The sequence below is a fragment of the Lontra canadensis genome, unplaced genomic scaffold, assembly GCF_010015895.1.
Source record: "Lontra canadensis isolate GAN:19392208 unplaced genomic scaffold, GSC_riverotter_1.0 scaffold1, whole genome shotgun sequence".
Classification (NCBI taxonomy): Eukaryota; Metazoa; Chordata; class Mammalia; order Carnivora; family Mustelidae; genus Lontra; species Lontra canadensis.
This window is the reverse complement of record NW_022630995.1, coordinates 122181576-122201679: the sequence shown is the minus strand read 5'-3', so window position 1 is coordinate 122201679 and position 20104 is coordinate 122181576. Positions and strand designations below refer to the sequence as shown.

At 39.8% G+C, this 20104-nt stretch overlaps 1 protein-coding gene across 3 annotated transcripts in view; it reads right to left on the bottom strand.

The window, feature by feature from the left end:
- RBM46 (RNA binding motif protein 46) overlaps nt 1-20104 on the bottom strand; it is a 72566-nt gene that overhangs the window by 51433 nt on the left and 1029 nt on the right. The window contains exon 1 of one of the 3 annotated variants that reach the window (XM_032862742.1): nt 1572-1664. The exons of 1 other annotated variant lie outside the window; for it this stretch is intronic. The gene's annotated coding sequence lies outside the window, so the exon portion shown is untranslated. Of the gene's footprint in view, nt 1-1037; nt 1124-1571; nt 1665-20104 lie in introns of those variants that run through there. One more of the 3 variants, XM_032862750.1, reaches the window with a different exon arrangement.

The window sequence follows — 20104 nt, the reverse complement described above, 5'->3', positions numbered from 1 at the left end:
TCCAATATTACACATTATATTCCAGACGTTGATATGTATTATAATCTTTGGCAATAATGCTCAAGTCCAATACTCCACCCTCTAAAGTGAAAATTAGCAAATAAGCAGTGCCTTAAACAGAAACTAAGGTGCTGCTAATTGTAGCACTAACAGATCTTTATGTCTATTATGGCATATAGGTGCAAAAAAAAAAACAAATTTTTAAGAAGAAACCTTTAGATATGTACCCTGGAAAGAAGTCAATCATTACAGCTGAGGAGCTTTAATTGTGAAAATCTCTGAATTGAAGTTTGTCCAAATGCGCAACTGTACATTGTAGTAATTCTTGAAATGAAAATATCTTCCTATTATTCATGTAAGGAAAATCCTACCAACAGTGGATATGTTATTTATATATTAGTGTACTTATACACTCAACATATCCTGCTTCCTGATTCTAACGCCATTCTCAAGCACAAAGTGGAACAGATCTGTAAAAAGAAGCCAAGTCTTGAAAAGCTCCTCCCGATATTCCCTCGGCAATATCGGCCTGTATTACAAGCATCGTATATTATAAAGGCTATAAATTACTTGTCAAGAATAGAAAGGGAGAGCTGAAAAAAACTTCAACATTAACAAAATTCACAAAGGAAGAAACTGGTGCCCCAATTAACTGGTCCTGGCTTCCCAAAGATCTCAGAATTCGCATCAATGCCACGATTAAACCCCGGATCTCCCGACTCCAGGTTTCGTGGTCCTTCCAGGACTCCAAAGAAAAGACTCTAAAAAGTTTGTAATTGAAACTACTTGACGTTAGGAAACAGATGATACTATTGCGAGTATTACCGTCCGTGGCGGCCTGCTGCGCGAGTGGGGGGGGGGGGGGGCAGGGGTGGTAGGGGGTCAGTTATCTTTCCCGCACACCCGCAACCTTTCACTGTTCAAACCCCTACACACAAGAGAGCACTTGGGGAATAAAGAGAAAGAGTCAAAGGCAGAGGAAAGTTCGAGGCTCATCCCCAGAACTCAGTGAAAACGACCGGATGGCCAAATCTCACCCAGCAGTCAGGACGCCCCGGACGTCGTCCCAAAGCCTCTGGAGGGGAACGCGCGAGCGCGACAACGGCCGGATACCCTTGACGTGCGGCGGTCGACGGACTCTGGGTTAGAACATGGAGGGCAGCAGGTGGGAAGCAGCCGGAAGGCGGCGGGGGAGAGCGGAAATAAGGCAGAAAGAGGGAAGGGCGCTGGGGGGGCGGAGGGAGCCGCCGAGGGGCCCCCGACGGCACGGGGAACTGGGAGCCAGACGCCTCGTACCACGCGGCGCAAAGGATGACAGCAGGAGTTATCCAGGCAAAGATGCCCTCTGGGGCCAGGGAGCCGAGCCTCTGACACTAGCTCTCCCGAGGCTCGACGGGGCAGGGGAGTGAGAAGGGAGAATCCGGCAGACACCGCCTCCAGCGGGGCATGGGTCCCCACTGCGCATTTGGCATGACAGTGTGTCGGACAGGGCCTTTTGCGGCTGGGAGGCAGGGTCTCCAGCCGTTAGCAGCGGTTTGGCAGTGACCCCGCTGTCCCCATCCCCTCCTCACCCCTTCTGGCCTTCAAATGTTGGTCCTAAATCCCTGGGACCAACGACCACAAACCGCCGCCACCGTTTCGGGGACCAGTTGGTCAGAGCGGGGGTCGCCGCAGGGGGATGGGAGCCCACGCAGAGGAGCTCGAGACGTCCTCGCGCCTAGGTTCGTCTCCCAGCAGGCGCTGCGCGCAGTGGTCTAGACCTCCCCACGAGGAGTGGAGCCTCAACCAATCAGTGACCAGCCCCGGGGAGGAGTCAGGGAGCGGAGAGTGGGAGGGACCACGGTTTTCATCTGAATGAGGCTCTCTGAGGGGACTAAAAGCGCTTGGAGCGACAGGCACTTTAACCAATTGGAGTTAGGAGAGCAAGTTTTAGGGGGTGGTCGTACATGTAATGATACCAAAAGAAAATCCTGCGTATTTTGTTAAGGTGTTTAAAAACAAAGGCTATGATTTTGACATACTTCTTTCACTTCAGGGAAAACATAGATACACTGTCATGATTCTTCTCATTTGACGGAGTTTTCAAGTCTTAAACTCCTAGTTTGCACCATTTTTTAATAAGGGCGGATGGAGGATGGGGAGCTATGAGACTGAACAGGCGGATTTGCAAATAGGACTAGGCACATGAAAGTTAAGTGGTTTAAATGCCTAGGAGAATGGGCTAAATCGGGAGACCTAGTAATAGACCTGATTCCACCCCTAATCAGTTTGGAGGAGAAATGAATGTCGGAGCTGAAGAACCAGGTATTATGCTTGTGTAAAACCAACTTTCACAGGTACGGTTGTGCGTTATTCTACATAAACGCCTTGAATTTTGCTTCCTTTGAAGATATTGCATGAGTTTAAATAGCAAAGAAAATAAAAATGGCTTTAGGAACTTAGTCGGTTGACTAATAGACTCAGAATAATAGGACTGGAAAGAACCTCCATCACATAGCTTCTGCTTTAACAAATGAGGGACTTGATACCCAGAATAATCCACTGGGTTACACAAAGACCTAGGTGCCCAAATACCCAACGTCAAAGTGCTTTCTTCCACATTAACTACTGATTTTAGTTTTTTTGTCTCCCTATGTTCAAGATACTAACAAATGTCTTAAATTTTGTTAACAAGACATGCTTGTGTACTTTTTATCCCTCTTCTCGTAGTAGGAATTAGCAAGGACTTGGGAGTCTGATGGATCTGGACTCAAATCCATGTTACCATTTTCTGGTCGTGACATAATGGGGATTGGGAGGATTTTTTTTTTTTTTTTTAAGATTTATATTTATGTATTTGTCAGAGAGAGAGAGAGAGAGAGCGAGCGAGCACAAGCAGGGGTAGCAGCAGCAGAAGTCAGAAAGAAAAGGACGCTCCCAGTCCAGCAAGAACCCTGATACAGGGCTCCATCCCAGGACGGTGAGCTGAGCAGAAAGCAGCGGCTTAACCGACTGAGCCACCCAGGTGTCCCAGGGATTGGGAGCATTAATGATAAATAATGTTAACAAATATTGAGCACTTGTTATGTTCCAGAAACAACTATAAGGTATTTTCACATATTAGTTCATTTAATTCTCATAATAATGTTGACAAAGGTACTTGCCCCATGTACCTGCATGTGTCAGATGGAGACACCCAGACAGATAGCTTAAGTTAGTTTGTTCAAGGTCATACAGCAAATAAGTATATTTCCACTCTAAACCCTGCAGACATAACCACTATGCTATACGGTCTCAAAATGTGTCCAGAAACAAGTGGTATAATGCCCAGAGCATGTTAAGTAGAAGCTTAACAAATACCTTCCTAAACTGTCTGTCCTTCAGTCTATGAACACCACCAATCTCGTGTATATAGGCTATATGCCTATATAAATAAGAAGAAGAAGAAGAAGAAGAAGAAGAAGAAGAAGGAGACGACGAAGAAGAAGGAGAACCAGAAAATCCAGACACAGAATGTAACTACTTGGCTGGGTTTTTTGTTTGTTTGTTTTTTAACATGTCAGTTCAAGAACTCAAGAACTGCAAATATGGCAAGCTCTATCATGTTGATTACTATTAGTGACTGCTCTTTCATATCTCCAGAGATTACCCACATTATTTATTTTTATGTCAATGCCATCTCAATTCTCAGTAATTCTAACTACATGTGTTTAAGGTCAAATTAGCTGAAATTGTGTTAAGACATATTAGTCTGAAAAGTTCAAACTAAAATATTTCTAGGAGTTGCTTTAAGATCCTTAAAGCCTCACTAGGTGGAGATGTCATCTTGTGAGGTGCAAAAGATTGTTCCTGGAAAAGCCTCAAGGGTTATTTTACATTTCTAGCTTCCTTTTTTCCTTTGCCAGACACCCTCTCCCAGACCCATATAAAAAAAAAAATAAATAAAAAAAAAATAAACAAAGGCTTCTCAACAGGCATTAGGCCATTAGAACCTTGCTTTGATGAAGACAATGCGGTTTGAAGACCCTTGCGGTACTTACATTGTGTGTCCTTTTGGTCAGATTTCTTCTAAAATTTTTTACTATGTAAAATCTATTAATAGATGTATTTTTCAAATGCTATAAAAACTATTTTCTCTGTATATAAAAGTAAAGGAATGACCTTTATTTCTCAAGTCTCTTTGAAAAGAGAATCTTAAATACCTTTACCAACTAGAATTCTTTTTCAGGAATAAATTCCAAATTAGGGCTTTCAAGTTTATGAGGAAAGAAAATCCAAATTAATAGGAAGAATGAAGAATGAAGATAAGTGATATGGAGGTATATTTGACTGAAAAGAAGCCTAAAGTTGAATACTTGTTGGTAAGGGAAAAAATAGAAAGGGAGCTCTCTGCATGACTTTGGGACCTGGGAAGAAAAAGTTATCAATAAAAATTGAAAGGGATATAAAAAATATAGTTGGTTCAGGTAGTCTAGATATCATGTATGTGTGGTTTTTCTCATATAAAATGCAATTTTTTAGAATAAATATCTTCATATAACTTCTGTAAAATACGAACCCCCCAAAAAGGAAGAAAAGCAATAAGAAGTCTATATTAATGTTTAAAATCCAACTTAGTCCTAATAAAAGAAATGAAGGGTGAATACTTTCATACAAAAAAAGAGCACTGTATAGTGTTAGAGCTTCTTCCCTCCACATCAGGCAGTGATAGCGCAGATCCCCCAAAAACATGCCAACTGTTTGCTTGTTTACAGAATTAATGATCTTTCTACAGGACACAGCTTGGAAGCTAAGGACCATCCTTTAATCAGGTGACTCTCCAATCTAAATGATATCTCAAAACGCCTTCAGAAGTGTGGGGGCTTCAAAAACTATCTCAGAGTAAATATGTTTATTTCAACTCATTGACCCTCATTTAAGGCTTTCTGCTTAACAGATTAATTTGAACTCTTGATGTCTCTGGGATGTAAATGTCAGCACCAAGATGATTATAAGGTGGAAAAGTGCTTTGACTGGTTAAGGTGAGAGGCTATCCCGAGCCATCTTTTCATTCAGTCAGTGTACTTCCCATGATTAACAAACTATCCTCCCAAGACAACAAATTAGAAATGGGGATCTTTGTACATAATTTAATGGTCTAAACAGGGACCAAACTTGTAACTAAGGCGTCAGTTAACATAGGGGCTAACTAAAGGAAGCAATACTAAAACCAACCTTTGCTGATTGCTATTAGTTGTTAGTTAATAACAGGATTCAGTCATCCAGTTGTTTGGTTTTTGTTAATCAATTACAATATTAGAAATAGTGCTTGATGATCCCATAAAAATCATCTTTTTCCCCCTTTGAGAAACATACTTACCTCATATGAAATAACCAATAATATATGTTAAAATAACTTCCTCTCTCTCTTTTTTTTTTTTTTTTTTTTTTTAAGTAGGCTCCACACCCAATGCAGAGTCCAGTGTGGAGCCCAACCCAGGGCTTGAACTCATGACTCTGGGCTTGAACTAATGACCCTGGGATCAAGACCTGAGCTGAGATCCAGAGTCAGATGCTTAACCGACTGAGCTACCCAGGCATCCCTAAAAAATAACTTTCTGATTAAAAATTTAAATACCTGGTTGGGGAAAGAGTATGATGAACTCTTTCCTGTCTTACCTCACTGGAGAATCTTCCTTAAGTAACAAATTACAGTGGAACTAGAGCCGACAGACACCATAGCAGTTGTTCAGCTGGAAGAGCCAGAATGACTTGTCCCAAATCACAGAGCCTGTTAGTAGCAATACTGGATCTCCAGCTTCTCTCTCCTGACTTTCAGTCCTAAAACCTGGCTCTCAGAGAAACTTTTAAATTGTGCTTTAAATTACACAATAGTTTAAAAAACCCTATCACAAATATATTCAACGTAGAATATTATTTTGGCCGAGGACAACCAGGTCAGCTTTGGCTCAGGGATATTAGTACTCCTGGCCATAAAGGATGTGTGAAGTAAAGTAGTTTCTTGGGGATTGACATTTCTTTCTTCAGAATCCATGGGTGGTGCCCTCCCAAAGTGACTGCAGCTATGTCTATCTAACTCAGTTATTGTCTTAGCAAAAGAAGCAGAGGGAGACTGCCCCTCTTTGCCTATGAGAGTTTTTTGCATTTTCTCAAATGCAGGGACTAGAGAGTCCATAGAACTCAAAGGGGAAAGTAGAAAACCATTACAACCCACAATCCAGTCAGTCAATGTTTTACGTTAAAGCATCAGATCTTTCTAATAAGTTATTATATTTGTTTTAATTTGCATTGATCTGCTTATACATACAATTTCTAGGGCATCCTTGAAATCACTGACCTTTTATGTTTCGCCGATTTTTAACTATTCCATTCCAATCCTCATTCTTAATGAATGGGATACTTTTCCTTTTCATCTCAACCCACATCTTAGCCACCACTGAATTACTAAGCCCTTGCAAGTTAAAAAACAAAAACAACCCACATTTTGTTTAAATAAATAATATATTAAATATTTATATTTAAATATAAATATTATATTTAAATAAACAACTACAAAGTGTAATTCTGATTTTCATTAGGACTGCCCTGTGTATATGGGGCAGGCTAACTAGACTGGAATAGAACTGTTTCTTTGGTTCCGTACAGTAGCCCGGTGTAACCCAGAGATAGGGCTTTAGTTCTACAATAACTAAGAGAGGAAGTCTGTAGTATGTGTTTAGAAGGCTGGGAAGTGGGTGAGTAGTATTTACATAAATTAGTTAGATGTGTAGAAGTAAAGACGAAGTAGATGTAGAATAACAATAAGGTCTAAATTCATAATGACTGCTTTAAGAACAAATATTGATAACATTACATCATATTAAAATTTTACACAGGTTTTTCTTACTACTTATTCACTACATGCATGCTTAAATACCTTTCTTAGTTTATCTTTGTAGCAAAGCCTGTTTTTATATACGTCTTATATCTAGGATGGTTTTTAAAAAAGAAAAAAAGCACTGGAATCAAAGCCAAAAAATCTATATGCCAATTTCAGCTCTTCTTTTTCCAGTTGTATATGGCCTTGGTCAACTCACTTAACATCTCTGAGCTTCAGTTTTCACAGTTGTCAAATGGACAAAACACCAGCTATCTCAGAGGTGGTCGTTTAACAGGAGAGAGCAAATGAAAATGCCAAGCCCTGTAGGGCCCATTTCTTTTGTGGGATGTGAGATTTTAAGTGTCTTTTTTTGAGTTGTTTGTTGTGTGTTATTGTAATTTTAAAAATTTAAAAATAGACATTTAACAAGTTAGATGCAATGTACTTTCTCACAACTCAGAATTGATTGCTGTTAACAACCAGTCATGTTTGCTTTAATTATTTTTTTGAAAAAAAGTGTATGCACATGCACACATATGATAAAAATTGAATCTCCTTTGGCTTCCCATTTATTCCCTTTGCCCATTGATAGGTTCCTTTATTCAATATACATTTATGGGGTGCCTACTACGTATCAGGCATAATGCTAATGCTAGGGTGGGGATTCGTGGTGAACAAGGCAGACAAAAATCCTCGCCTTCACTTTAGTATAGCCACACTGACTTCCTGATTGTTCTTGACTATAGAAGGCCAACTTCTGCCTCAGGGCCATTACTCTTGCTATTCCATAATCCTGGAATTGCTTCCTATACATGGTCAAGTGATGGGCTATTTCTTCTTCTTTGAGGCTTTATTCAAATTCCCTTCTCAGTAAGACCCTCCAAGGCCATACTATGTAAATTACATCTTTTTTCTCCAACACTCATACAAGCTATATCTATCTCTCTCTGCTTAGTTTTTCTCCATAGTTCTTCCCACCATTTACCTATCCATATTTTATCTTGCCAGTATCTGTCCTCCTAAAATATAGGATCCAGGAAAGCAGAGATTTTTGCCTATTTATGTCTTGCCCACCTCCAGTGCTTAGCAAAGTGCCCTTAACAATTATTTTTCAAGTGACACAAAGGAACGAATAAGAGTTTAAAAATTAGGGGCAGCTAATTTCTTCTCAAATTTGAATGCTTAAAGTGATCAAAAGAAAGCAAAGTATAATTCCTATATGATTTACCAAATTACTAAAATGTTGATGGACATTATCTCCATCTCCCCGCTTCGATAGAAAAACTAAAGTACTTACTTGCAAAATATGAGTGAAATGATTTTCATAATGTCAGGGTTTAGAAAAGTTATATCTAAAGTATTTTGAGACTAATAAAAATGGGACTCTGGGGAGCCTTGGTGGCTCAGTTGGTTAAACAACTGCCTTGGGCTCAGTTCATTATCAGCATCCTGGGATCAAGCCCCACGTCAGGCTCCCTGCTCAGCGAGAAGCCTGCTTCTCCCTCTCCCTCTCCCTTTGCTTGTATTCCCTCTCTCACTATTTCTTTCTGTCAAATAAATAAATAAATAAAATCTTTAAAAAAAAAAATGGGACTCCAAAATTCGTTTTTGCACAATTTAAGCTGCTCTGGGTTTGTTTTTGTTTTGTTTGTTTGTTTGTTTGTTTTTTAATGTCTGGATTTGAAATTACCGTAAAGCTGAAATTCCTGTAAACTCCAAAGGAAATTTTACCGTCAGCCTTCTTGTTGGCCTCTAGAAGTAGACTTAGCCAGCCCAATAAAGGACTCCAACTGCATGCATCACTGCAAGAGTAGTTCAAGGACATGAGCAACACTGTTCAACAAATATTTGTCTACCACCTACTGCTCTCTAAGCACTTAGGAAGTCTAATGAGTTCCACTTCAAAAAAATTTTTTTTTGTTAGTCACAGTAATAAAGCGGAAATACAATGGGCTTTGGAATGAGATAGTTCAAATGCTGGCAGTGTAAGTTTGGACATAAATTATTTAGCCTCCCAAAGTCTCCATTTTCATATCAGTTACACATACAACAATACTGGCTGTCTTGGACTTTTGTAGTCTAGATTAAATAAGATTCTCTGTCAGGTTGAACTGAGTTATGCTGCAATAAGAAATAATCCCACAAATCTCAGCAGAAAGTAACAGAGGCTTATTTCTCTCTTGAGAGAAATGCAATTGCCCATGTGAGATGGTCCTTTCCCTTTACTTTACTCAGGAACCCAGACAGATGGAGAACGGCTGGCTATTACACTGCAGGCCGCCATGGCAGAGGAAAAGGACCCTCCCTCGTGGGCATTCGCATGCCAGATTTCAAACTGACATATATCCTTCCAATCACATGGCATTAACGGCAGCTGGTCACATTTAATTGTGGGAATCACCCATAAAGGGGCCTGAGAAGTATAATTCTAGGGACCCAGAACATTAGCACCTGCTTTGGTTGAGCAGCAAAATCAATGACATGGTAAATGTAAACTGTTTAATATAACATCCATCTTGGATCTGTCCCTTTCCTCTCTCTAGGCAGCTTCCTGTATGCCTTCCTGTTTATTAAGTAGATACCCATATTTCAAAAACAGTGTCTTTGAATTCACAAACTGTGTTCAGTACAACGCTTGAATTAGAAAATGCTCCATGAAAAAAGTTATGTGACCAAATTAATTTGATAAACACCACCTACTACATCCCTTCTTAAAAATTCTCGTTGTGTTATTAGAAGTGCTTATTAGAAGTTTAGAGATGTCCTCTGGTAAAGATAACTCTTTACTTCTGTTTAACCCAAGGTTTAACAAACTTATTTTTTTAAAGATTTTTTTATTTATTTATCCGACAGAGATCACAAGCAGGCAGAGAGAGAAGAGGAAGCGGGCTCCCCGCTGAGCAGAGAGCCTGATTCAGGGCCAATTCCAGGACCCTGGGATCACAACCTGAGCCAAAGGCAGAGGCTTTAAACCACTGAGCCACCCAGGTGCCCCAACAAACTTATTTAATTACCGAACAGGTTCAGATTGTTGGAAAATGCTACTCCAATGACTGTAAATTTAATATCATTAAATTTCCAGATGACAATGAAAAGGTCTTAGCATTTAAAAACAAAATGTCTTATTCAGAAACTTAATATAGATTTCCTAATGTATTAGTTGTTTAAAGTAGTTCTCTATCAGTATATCAGTAAAAGGATGTTAATTACTTTGTTCAACAACTATTTATTGAGAATTTAATTCTACTTCCAGTACTCCCAAGACTAACACTACTATTCACATTTATTGAACACCTCCTACATGCCAAGTTGATATTCAACCCTCAAGATACAAAACTAAAAAAGGTGGACAAGATCTTTGCCTTGATGGTGGTCATGGTCTAGAAGAGGAATATCAGTCAGCATGCTTCTGAACACTTTGCATGTGTTAACGCCTTTAATTCTCCTGACAACCCTTAAAATTGGCATTATTATTGATTTCATTGTACAGATGAGGAAAAGAGAAGTTGCACAGCTAGCAAAGTGTCCAAAATTCAAAGACTGATTAAATAAATTGTAAAACATCCATATGGTGGAGTATTTGATAGTCACTAAAAATTCTGTTATGGAAGAATATTCAGGAGGGGGAAAATACTACTTATGATTTTAAAAGGAGAGTCCATTTTTACTAAAAGTAGAATATTCTTACGTAATATTAACAGAAGGATTAAAATAAAGTATATTTTTTCACTTCATTCTGCTATCTTGAACATGTAATAGAATTCTTTCTTAAAAAGAAAAAAGATAATGTGATTTCTTTTTTTTTTTTTAAAGATTTTATTTATTTATTTGACAGGCAGAGATCACAAGTAGGCAGAGAGGCAGGCAGAGAGAGGAAGGGAAGCAGGCTCCCTGCTGTGCAGAGAGCCCGACGCGGGGCTCGATCCCAGGACCCTGGGATCATGACCTGAGCCGAAGGCAGCGGCTTAACCCACTGAGCCACCCAGGCGCCCCAATAATGTGATTTCTAAGGGAAAAAAAATCAGATAACTTACTTGTCTTCCTGCACTGCGGTGCCAGCTGTGAATATGTCTGGGGTTCAGAAGAGGCTGGCCTCCAGCATCAGCTGTTATGGCAAGAGGAGGCTCTGATTGGACTCCAATAAGACCAGTGAAATAGTCAGTACCAACTCTGGTTGGCAGATCTGGAAGCTAACCATCTGCAAGCCTGTGACCGCCCATTCCTGGGCTTGATGCTAGAAAAGGACAGCCATCTGTCTGGGCATAGGTAAGCCAAAGGGTACTGGTGGTGCTCGAATGTCTGAGAAAGTTATCTGGATGAGGAGAAGGCGAACTCTCCACCAGCTGCTCAGAAGGCACTGCAAAATTAAGATTAGCAGTCACCTGTATCACAGCTGGATTCTCATGCAACAAGTCACTAGCTGAGGGTTGAAGAAGTCCACCAGGAGCTCCCAGCTGACCAGGCTGGGACCCCCAGGGCCAGGGCGAGGAAGCACCCAGTGCCCCAAAGAGTCGCTTCAGGCCAGAAGGAGCTCATCAAAGCTATCTGTCCAGGAAGAGACCAAGAAATAAACCTTCCCCTCTTTTGTGTGCACACTGTGACCACAGTAATTACATATATCAGTACTCAGTAAAATCAGCCTTCATCTGCCACAGGAAAAAAAAAAAAAAAAAGAGATAATTTAGTAATCCGCCAAAGGAATAAGTGTTGCATTTAGTTTTAAGACAGAATCTGTTACTTGATTGTGCACCATTTACCTTGTCTGAAAACACCCTCCTGATAAATAGAAAGCGAAAAAAAAAAATCTATATACTGCTTACTCTGAGAACTGGAATCACCATGGAACTCGGTTTCTTATTACAGAGTCTATGCTGTCACATAAGGTTAACACAAGGTCAGCTAGAGTGTTACGTTGCACTTAGTAAAGATTTAATGCTAGATTTCTCTTTACAATAGAAATTTAACTCATTAATTCAGATCAAAAGAGGCGAAAGAGCTTTTTATCTTAATTTAAGAAAAATTCAAATGTTTTACTTCTCCGGACTGACAATAAGCATTTATTATTTTAATAACAGAAATGTGAGCATGAAATACTTACTAAAAGAATTCTTTTGAGAACAGACTTAATGAATACATAAGAATGACTTATTTACCTTAGCGTATTTGTAAGTTAATGGGTATGAGTAAATGACTGCTTTAGAAGTATTTGGGATCTTTAAAATGATTGTCTCAAGTAATTTAAATATCCTCTCTTGTAATCTTGAATACACTACTAATGTTCTTAAATTCATGCAGAATTAAGCCTTAACCCATCCTGTCAGTAGTGTCAAGGAATACAAAGTGTAGCTCTGAATTAATGAGGTTTTAGGTCTATTGGTACATAATTTAGCCTCATTTTATCTGCCTTTTGCAGCAACAAGGGAATAACCAAATTGAGTGTGTGACCAGTTATTAACTCCTAATGAGGTTGGCAACTTGTGCCTGGTGAAATTAAAGATAAAGGAAGTAGGCATTTAGCATGATGGAAAAGAAAAGGATGTGGTTCTTTTATTTTTTTCCTTTCCCAACTTCTACTCTAGATTATTTTTCTGTTGATAAGAATATTATATAATCAGTATGTCTAACTTAACTAAGACCCATACTCATCAAAATTTTTATTTTTCTTATGATCAAGGCAAGGACTCTAGAACTCTGTCAGCTCCCTCTTTTCTTTACCTGTTTCCCAGCTAAACCACACACACATGCTTTGTGGCTGCTACCTGGTTTTCACTTTGGATTATCAAATGTGTGCATACATGCACACATACACACATTTCTTTTCTTATAAATTATTTAATAAGTTATTTATTCACCCATTATTCCCATATATCTTATGGTGACTGTTTAGATTAATTTCTTTTTTTTTTCCTTTGAGTGATTTCCTCCAATAGTCTTTTCAAAGTTGGCCTTTAAATACAATCTTTCTGAGCCTTGAATGCCTGACACCATTGTTCTTGCTCCGTCATATTTAAATAATAGTTTTCCTGGAAATAAAATTTTACTTTCTCAGCTTTCTTATTTCAACACCTTGAAATAGTACTTTGTTTCCTTCTTGCAACCAGTGTTATTGTGGAGATGTCTGACGTCAGTTAATCTTCTTTTTGAAGGTGTTCTATTCTTTCTGGAAGCGTTTATAATTTCTTTCTTTGGCCTTAAATTTTATCATAATGCGTCTACATATAGGGTTTTTTTTAAACTATATGTTTAAAAAGGAAAAAAAAAAAGAGAGAGAGAGCGAAAGCACAAGCGGGGAAAGCAGCAGACAGAGAGAGAAGAGGCTCTTCGCTGAGCAGGAGCCTGATGCGGGGCTCGATCCCAGGACCCTGAGCTGAAGGCAAAGGCTTAACCAAGTGAGCCACCCAGATGCCCCTTTATGTATAATTTTTTTTCTCATCCATTTTGTTTAGCTCTCTATGAACTCCTTTACTCAGATATATTCATCTTTCCTTCATTCTGGAATACTCACAGGCTTTTCTTCAAACATTTTCTTTTTTCCACCTAACTTTTTTCTCTTCAAGGATTCTTATTAATTGAATATACTTCTCTCCTACACTTAAAATTTTTTTGTATATCTTATCCCTTAATAATAATTATTATAATTTATATTTATGTAGCATTTGCTATGTGCTCAAGACTCTTCTGTCCATTTTGCATAAGTTAATTTAATCTTCACTACAAATCCTATAGGGTAGGTCCTATTACTCTATCCATTTTACAGATGAGAAAGTGGTTACAATTAAGTGACTTGCTCACGATTATTCAGCCAGTAAGTGGCAGAGGTGATATTTGAACCAGTGCATCTGGATGGAGAGTTCACATTTTTAAAAATCATGATGCTGTAAGGCTTGTCTTTATTTATCCCTAATGTTGTGGGTAGAGTTTTTGACCTGTTTTATCCAGCTTCTTATTAATTTATTGGTTATATGCATTGTGCTACTTATCTCTCCTTTTGGGTTTTTATTTTAGATCATGCTTTTCATACTTAGCTATTTTTCTAATTTTTTGTTTGTAAGTGTTAGTTCTTGCTTCATGTTACGATTAGCCTCCTTTATTTCTCGGGGAATATGTATCATGCTTATTTTAAATTTGCCTTCTTTTTCATTAATGTAACTTCATCCACTATGGCTTGTCCAGTTCTTTGGTTGCTGTCGTGATCTTTGGTTATCTAATGTTCCTTGTGAGCTCAAGGTCATACTGATGCTCTTCATCAGTAATATGAACTGAGGCCCAGTCCTTTGCTGGACAGCTTAGGGAGTTGGCAGCTGGCCAGAGGCCAGAGAATCTTCTTAGATTTTGGTTATATACTCCCAGAGTAAAGGAGGAAGCAGGGAGAATTCCAGGACCTACTCTTCACCTCGGCCAGTACTACCCTGGTAGGCCCCTCCCACTAGGTACTGCCATCTTTTTGCATCCCAGTGACACAGTAGAGTTTCTATTCCTTCCAGTAGAATTTGAATGAATGAAATGATGTAACACTAACTCTTCCCAATATTATTCCCATGTTCTCCCAGGAAGATAAGTAATCATAGGTCACCATTCTGTTATTAATTTTGGAAATGTTAGAAGCAGGATCTGGAAAATATCTTCATTCAAGGAAGGTGATTTTGGTTTTCCCTTATTAAAAACTTCAGAGAAGAGATTTAAGAGAATCTATTTAATAAAGTTTCACAGATGTTTTACACACCATGAAGCTGAAACATTTACTAGAATGAGAATTTACCAATTACAGCTAATGCTTACTGAGCACTTACTTTGTTTTGGCAGTGTGCTCAGAACTTTAAATGTGTCATCTTACTTATTCTTTACTACAATTTGATGTAAAAGTACTATTTTTATCTCTATTTTATCAGGGAAGAAAACCCAAGCTTAGAAAGTTTAGTTGCTCTTTTTTTTATTTTTAAGTTTTATTTTTTTAAGAAATCTCTACACCCATGGGACGCCTAGGTGGCTCAGTTGGTTAAGCCGCTGCCTTCAGCTCAGGTCATGATCCCAGCATCCTGGGATTGAGTCCCACAACGGGTTCTTTGCTCTGCAGGGAGCCTGCTTCTCCCTCTACCTCTGCCTGCTACTCTGTCTGCCTATGCTCACTCTCTCTCTCTCTGACAAATAAATACATAAAATCTTAAAAAAAAAAAAAAAAGAAAGAAAGAAAGAAAGAAAGAAAGAGAAAAGAAAAGAAATCTCTACACCCAAAATAGGGCTCAAACTCATTACCCTGAGATCAAGTCACACATTCCTCCCACTGAGCCAACCAGGGACACCCCCTCCCTTTTATTTATTTTTTTTTAACTTCAGTGTTCCTGCTTTGTATAGGTAAGAATTTAGCAACCACTTTATCTTCAAGCATTGCCCTATGATAATAATTATGAAATCTCTGACACTCAGTAGCATATTCCAATACTCACAGTGGAAAAAAAAAAAAGCTAATTACTTGGATAAGTTGACAGATTCAGTGTCCTAGGGAATATGGAAATTCAAGCAAAGAGCTGGATTTTTACACCCTTTTAGAAACATTGGATAATCAATGTCTTGAAGCAGGAGGTGGGTTATTTCCAAAAATCTTGGTGAGAATCCCGTAGATCATTAACATGCCTCATCCTTGACTCCCTGGCACCACAGTTCTAAATGAAAGACCTAACTTTTCATCCAGATAACTGGCATTTTTTTTTTAAGATTTTTTTTATTTATTTATTTGACAGAGAGAGATCACAAGTAGGCAGAGAGACAGGCAGAGAGAGAGGAAGGGAAGCAGACTCCCTGCTGAGCAGAGAGCCCGATGCGGGACTCGATCCCAGGACCCTGAGATCATGACCCGAGCCGAAGGCAGCGGCTTAACTCACTGAGCCACCCAGGCGCCCCTGGCATTTTTTTTTTTAAAGATTTTATTTATTTGACAGAGAGAGAGAGAGAGAGAGTGCACAAGCAGCAGGAGCAGGAGAGGGAGAAGCAGCCTCCCCAATGAGCAGGGAGCCAGATGCAGGACTCAATCCCAAGACCCTAGGATTATGACCTGAGACAAAGGCAGACGCTTAATGACTGAGCCACTCAGGCGTCCCAATAACTGGCATTTTTCATGAGGGTGATTATCACATAGATTCTGAATAGATACCATAATATTGGAGGCCATTTAATGCCCAGGAACTTGGAAGTTTACTTTGTTCATAAAATGACATGTGTGTCCATATAAAGATATAGAGCATTAAAGCAATACAGTAAGCATTTAACTGCTTTGTGTTTAGAACTGGATTTACTCCCCACAGGGAGTGACTAAGTAGGATCACTGGGCTCTTGCTATCCCCCGGTAGCAAGTTCTGGACAGGACTCCACACTGAGAAACTTGTCACAGCAAAGCTGCTGCTCACTGTGTTGCTGTGAGGTAGTATAGTTAGGACTTTCAAAACAGTAGAAAAAGATTTACCTTCCAAGCGTTTCTTAAGGCTGTCCGCAGTAAAGAAACATTTTCTCTGGTAGCTAAAGGAAGAAAATTAAGGGGTGAAACAGAAAACAATATTCATTCTGTAGGCTTTGATAGACCATCTCCAGTATTTGTCAGAGTACTAAGCCCTGAACGATAAGAGCAATTCCTATGAATAACACCATTCCTATGTCTAGTTGGTTCAAGAGATAATTGTGAAACTACTTATGGACCTTGAATAGCATGACAGTGACTCCTAAATTCAACTGTGTTTAAGAATTGTCTTGAGGGGTAGTCATTAAAAATGAAGATATTCAAGATCCCTGTCAAGATTTTGAATCAGCAAATTTAGCAATTGCAATTAGGTCAGCTGCATAGAACAGAACATTCTAAAATAATTCCAACTGCCTGAATACATTAACAGCTTATTTGCTCTGAAGAAACCCAGTACAAATCTGATATAGTATCATCACAGGGACCCAAGGTTCTTTCTTCTTGCTTCAACATTTTAGGTTGCTTGCTCCCATCCAGAGAGTCACCTCATGACCCAGAACAGCTGATGGCACTCGAACCCTTACGTCCACTTCCAGGCTATCAGTGAGAGAAATAGCAAAAGAAAAGGCACACTCCCTCCCCTTCAAGGTGTCTACCTGGAATTCCTCTACAACATGTCTGTCTTCATTAGATTGGTCAGAACACTGTCCCATGGAAAAGACAGTCGGGAAATTTGGTATTTTGATAGGTGTTTTGCTAGCCCCAACTAAATAAGGATCATATTACTAGAGAGGAGACAAACAATGCTTATGTGATAGCTGACTAAGAATCCCAGCTCCACTATATGTGGAACGTTGTCCAGGAACCTGCAATTTTAACACATTTCCTGGGTGATTCTGATTCAAGTGGCCAGTGGAGTATGCATTGGAGAACAGTACTGTAGACAATCAGAAAAAGGGAAAAAGTAGAATTGGATGATATTAAGGTTTTGTTTTGGGGGGGGGGTTTTGGATGATACTAAAGTTTTGTGGGTTTTTTTTTTGCTTTTTGTTTGTTTGTTTGTTTGTTTGTTTTTGAAAGCACTCCATTTAACAGAGGTACACAGGCCTAATGAAATGTATACCTTGAAAAGAAAACTGACATGTATTAAGAATGCTAGAAATGGGGTGTGAGTGTTAAGTAAAATAATTTAGTTGGCTGTCATATTATTATGTATGCATTATTATTGCCAAGTATTTGGAAGAAACCCTGAACACACACACACAGACACACATGCACACCCCCCCCCCCCCCCCCCCCCCCCCCACCCCTTGGCCTCCTGCTGCCCCCATCCAGAGACTGATCATAATCAAATCTTTCCCTCAGGTGGAATCTTGAATGCTGTAAAATCCAGTTTTCAATATGATTGCTAAGGACATCTGAATGGTTCTTTTAGCTTTCCTAGATTCCGATTTTAGAATAAGAGGTGCCCATCGATGTCCCAAGCTGAAATTCACATTTCACGGCCTCTGTGATCAGGCCACGCTTTCCTTTTCCCTCCTTCCTCCTTTCCCTGGCTCTTCCAAACTTTTTCTATTAACCAGATTCGACAGAAAAAGCTTTTTACTGACAGTAGCCCTTTCTCTTCATAAAAGAGCCAGTACCTCTCATTGCTGGAAGCCTGGCCTTTGCTGGGATTTCCAAGAGGTCAGCAACTGGGTCACATCATTGGAACGGGCAGACCGACTAAACAACCATCTGGGGACCTTGGGACCTAACCGCCCCACTGGCATAAGCCTCATGCAGTGCCCCAGAACCCCACCGGCCAGGCTTTGCTCCACAAAAGCACCTCAGCAGGAGAAACAAACAGCTGCTTTGCTTCCTAGAGCTAAGTCTGAAGAGGAGAAGCTGAGCCCAGAAGAATCCCTTTGGTAAACATTAACAGAAAGAATTGGTGTGTAGTTTCCAGAAGGAACTGTAAGCCTAGAAGTAACTGCTTAGAGCATGGAAGAGGCAATACTGACTATAGTGTCTTGGTTACCATGTATTAAGCAGATCTATGGACCAAGCCCACTGCAAAGTATGACATACTGTAACCTTCACCATAATCTTGGAAGTAAGTAATGTCGTCCGTCCCCCATTTATCCTGGAGAACATTAAAAGCAAGATAGCTTGCCAAAGAACTCTTAGCTGGTCAGGAGCAAGACCCATAGCCCAACCTTTCCATTTTACCACAGAGACTCCCTGACAAAGACTGAACACGATTGTTGACGGGGGAAAGGGAAATCACAGAGGGGAATCACAAATAAATGTGATAACGTTTATGAAACAATAGAAAAAGGATTAAACGACACTAACATTTCCAGGATGAATCAATGCTCTTCCTACGAAATCTAGAAATGCAATTATTTTGACAATCTCCCATAGATTAGATGGTGGACAAACAGGAAAACTTGCAAGATGGAACAGGGTGTTTGGCAGAGAATCAGAGTCGTTGAGGGAGTGCGTCATGGAGGCAAGTCTGCAAGCCCGTGCCTAGTGCTGACAGGAGTGCCTGCTGGGGCTGTGAGGTGGGCAATGTGCCCACGCCCTGGGAAGCAGCAGTGTTGTCAGAGCCAGGGGAGGAACACCTGAAACTGGTGCATGGCCAAAACTCTTTCTTGTACGTTAGCTATCGGAGCAACAGAAGAAATTTAGCAAGGTGACGAAAAGAAAGGCCATTTGCTCCTTAAACCAGAAAAAGGGCTAAGAATGAAGATGTGAAACTATGACATGAGAGGAGCAAAGGACTAAACAAGAAATTCACAACACTCATGACATACTACATGTTGGATAATTTAATTTAAGTTAAAAAAAATTAAAAATGAAGGAAAAGAAATTGACAACAGTCAGGGATAAGTGCCACGTTCATGCCTGTAAAACCCAGCCTGAATAATATTACAATTAACACTGCCAGGCAGGAGACTGTGGGAGGCTACACAGGGCCACCCTTGGCCTTCTAGTGGGAAGGAAGCCCTGGGCCTCACTGTCCACATCCATAGCCCATAAAGCACCTTGCATGCAAGTACTCAATGTCTATTTGTTGAAAGGAAGAAAGTAAAGAGAGAAAAGAATCAAAGTGTGAGTGGCTAGTTAGATGTTTAAGTGTAAGTCTGCTGTGGATCTAAAAGTGAGAGAATGTTCTTCCTTTGGCTGAATGTCTATAGAAAAAAAAAAAAGTGGGAGATACTGAAATTTTAGTTATTTTTAAGAATTTATTGAACACTATATCATACCCTCAGAAACACTTTAAGAGAACTTATAATTTAATGCAGGAGCCTAGGAAACCAGCTACCAACAAGGCAAATACATTGATTTCAAACCTGTGGCATCTGGTTATTTTGGGTCATCTCAGCCCCTTGAACTTGGCCCCAGGCCCCACTGGAGAATCACAAATAAAGGCAGCTGTTGGGCCGCAGCCACCAGTTCAGTCCTGCACTCCAGGTGTAGTCTTTCTGTTTTTTCCCCTCACACTGCTGCAAACATTCGGTCTGGGTTTTAACAGATGCCAGTGGGGGCACATGAGGCTGGGAGGCCTGTACTTATGAGACCAGGCCAATCTTGTGGCTTTCCAACAGGGCCCATCCCACATCCCACTGCCTCTGTCCTCTGCTTACCCAGTGGTACTGTCAGCAAGGATTCTAGGGCCTGGTCCATAAGAATAGAGACTGGAGGGAAAATGTTTACAACTGTAGGAGGATATTCAATCCTGTCTGTTCTCAGAAAATGGCCAAGACAGATTTCTGCTGAATCAACAATATTAGATATATTGTACGTGTAAATAACGTCCTTCAGTCTGT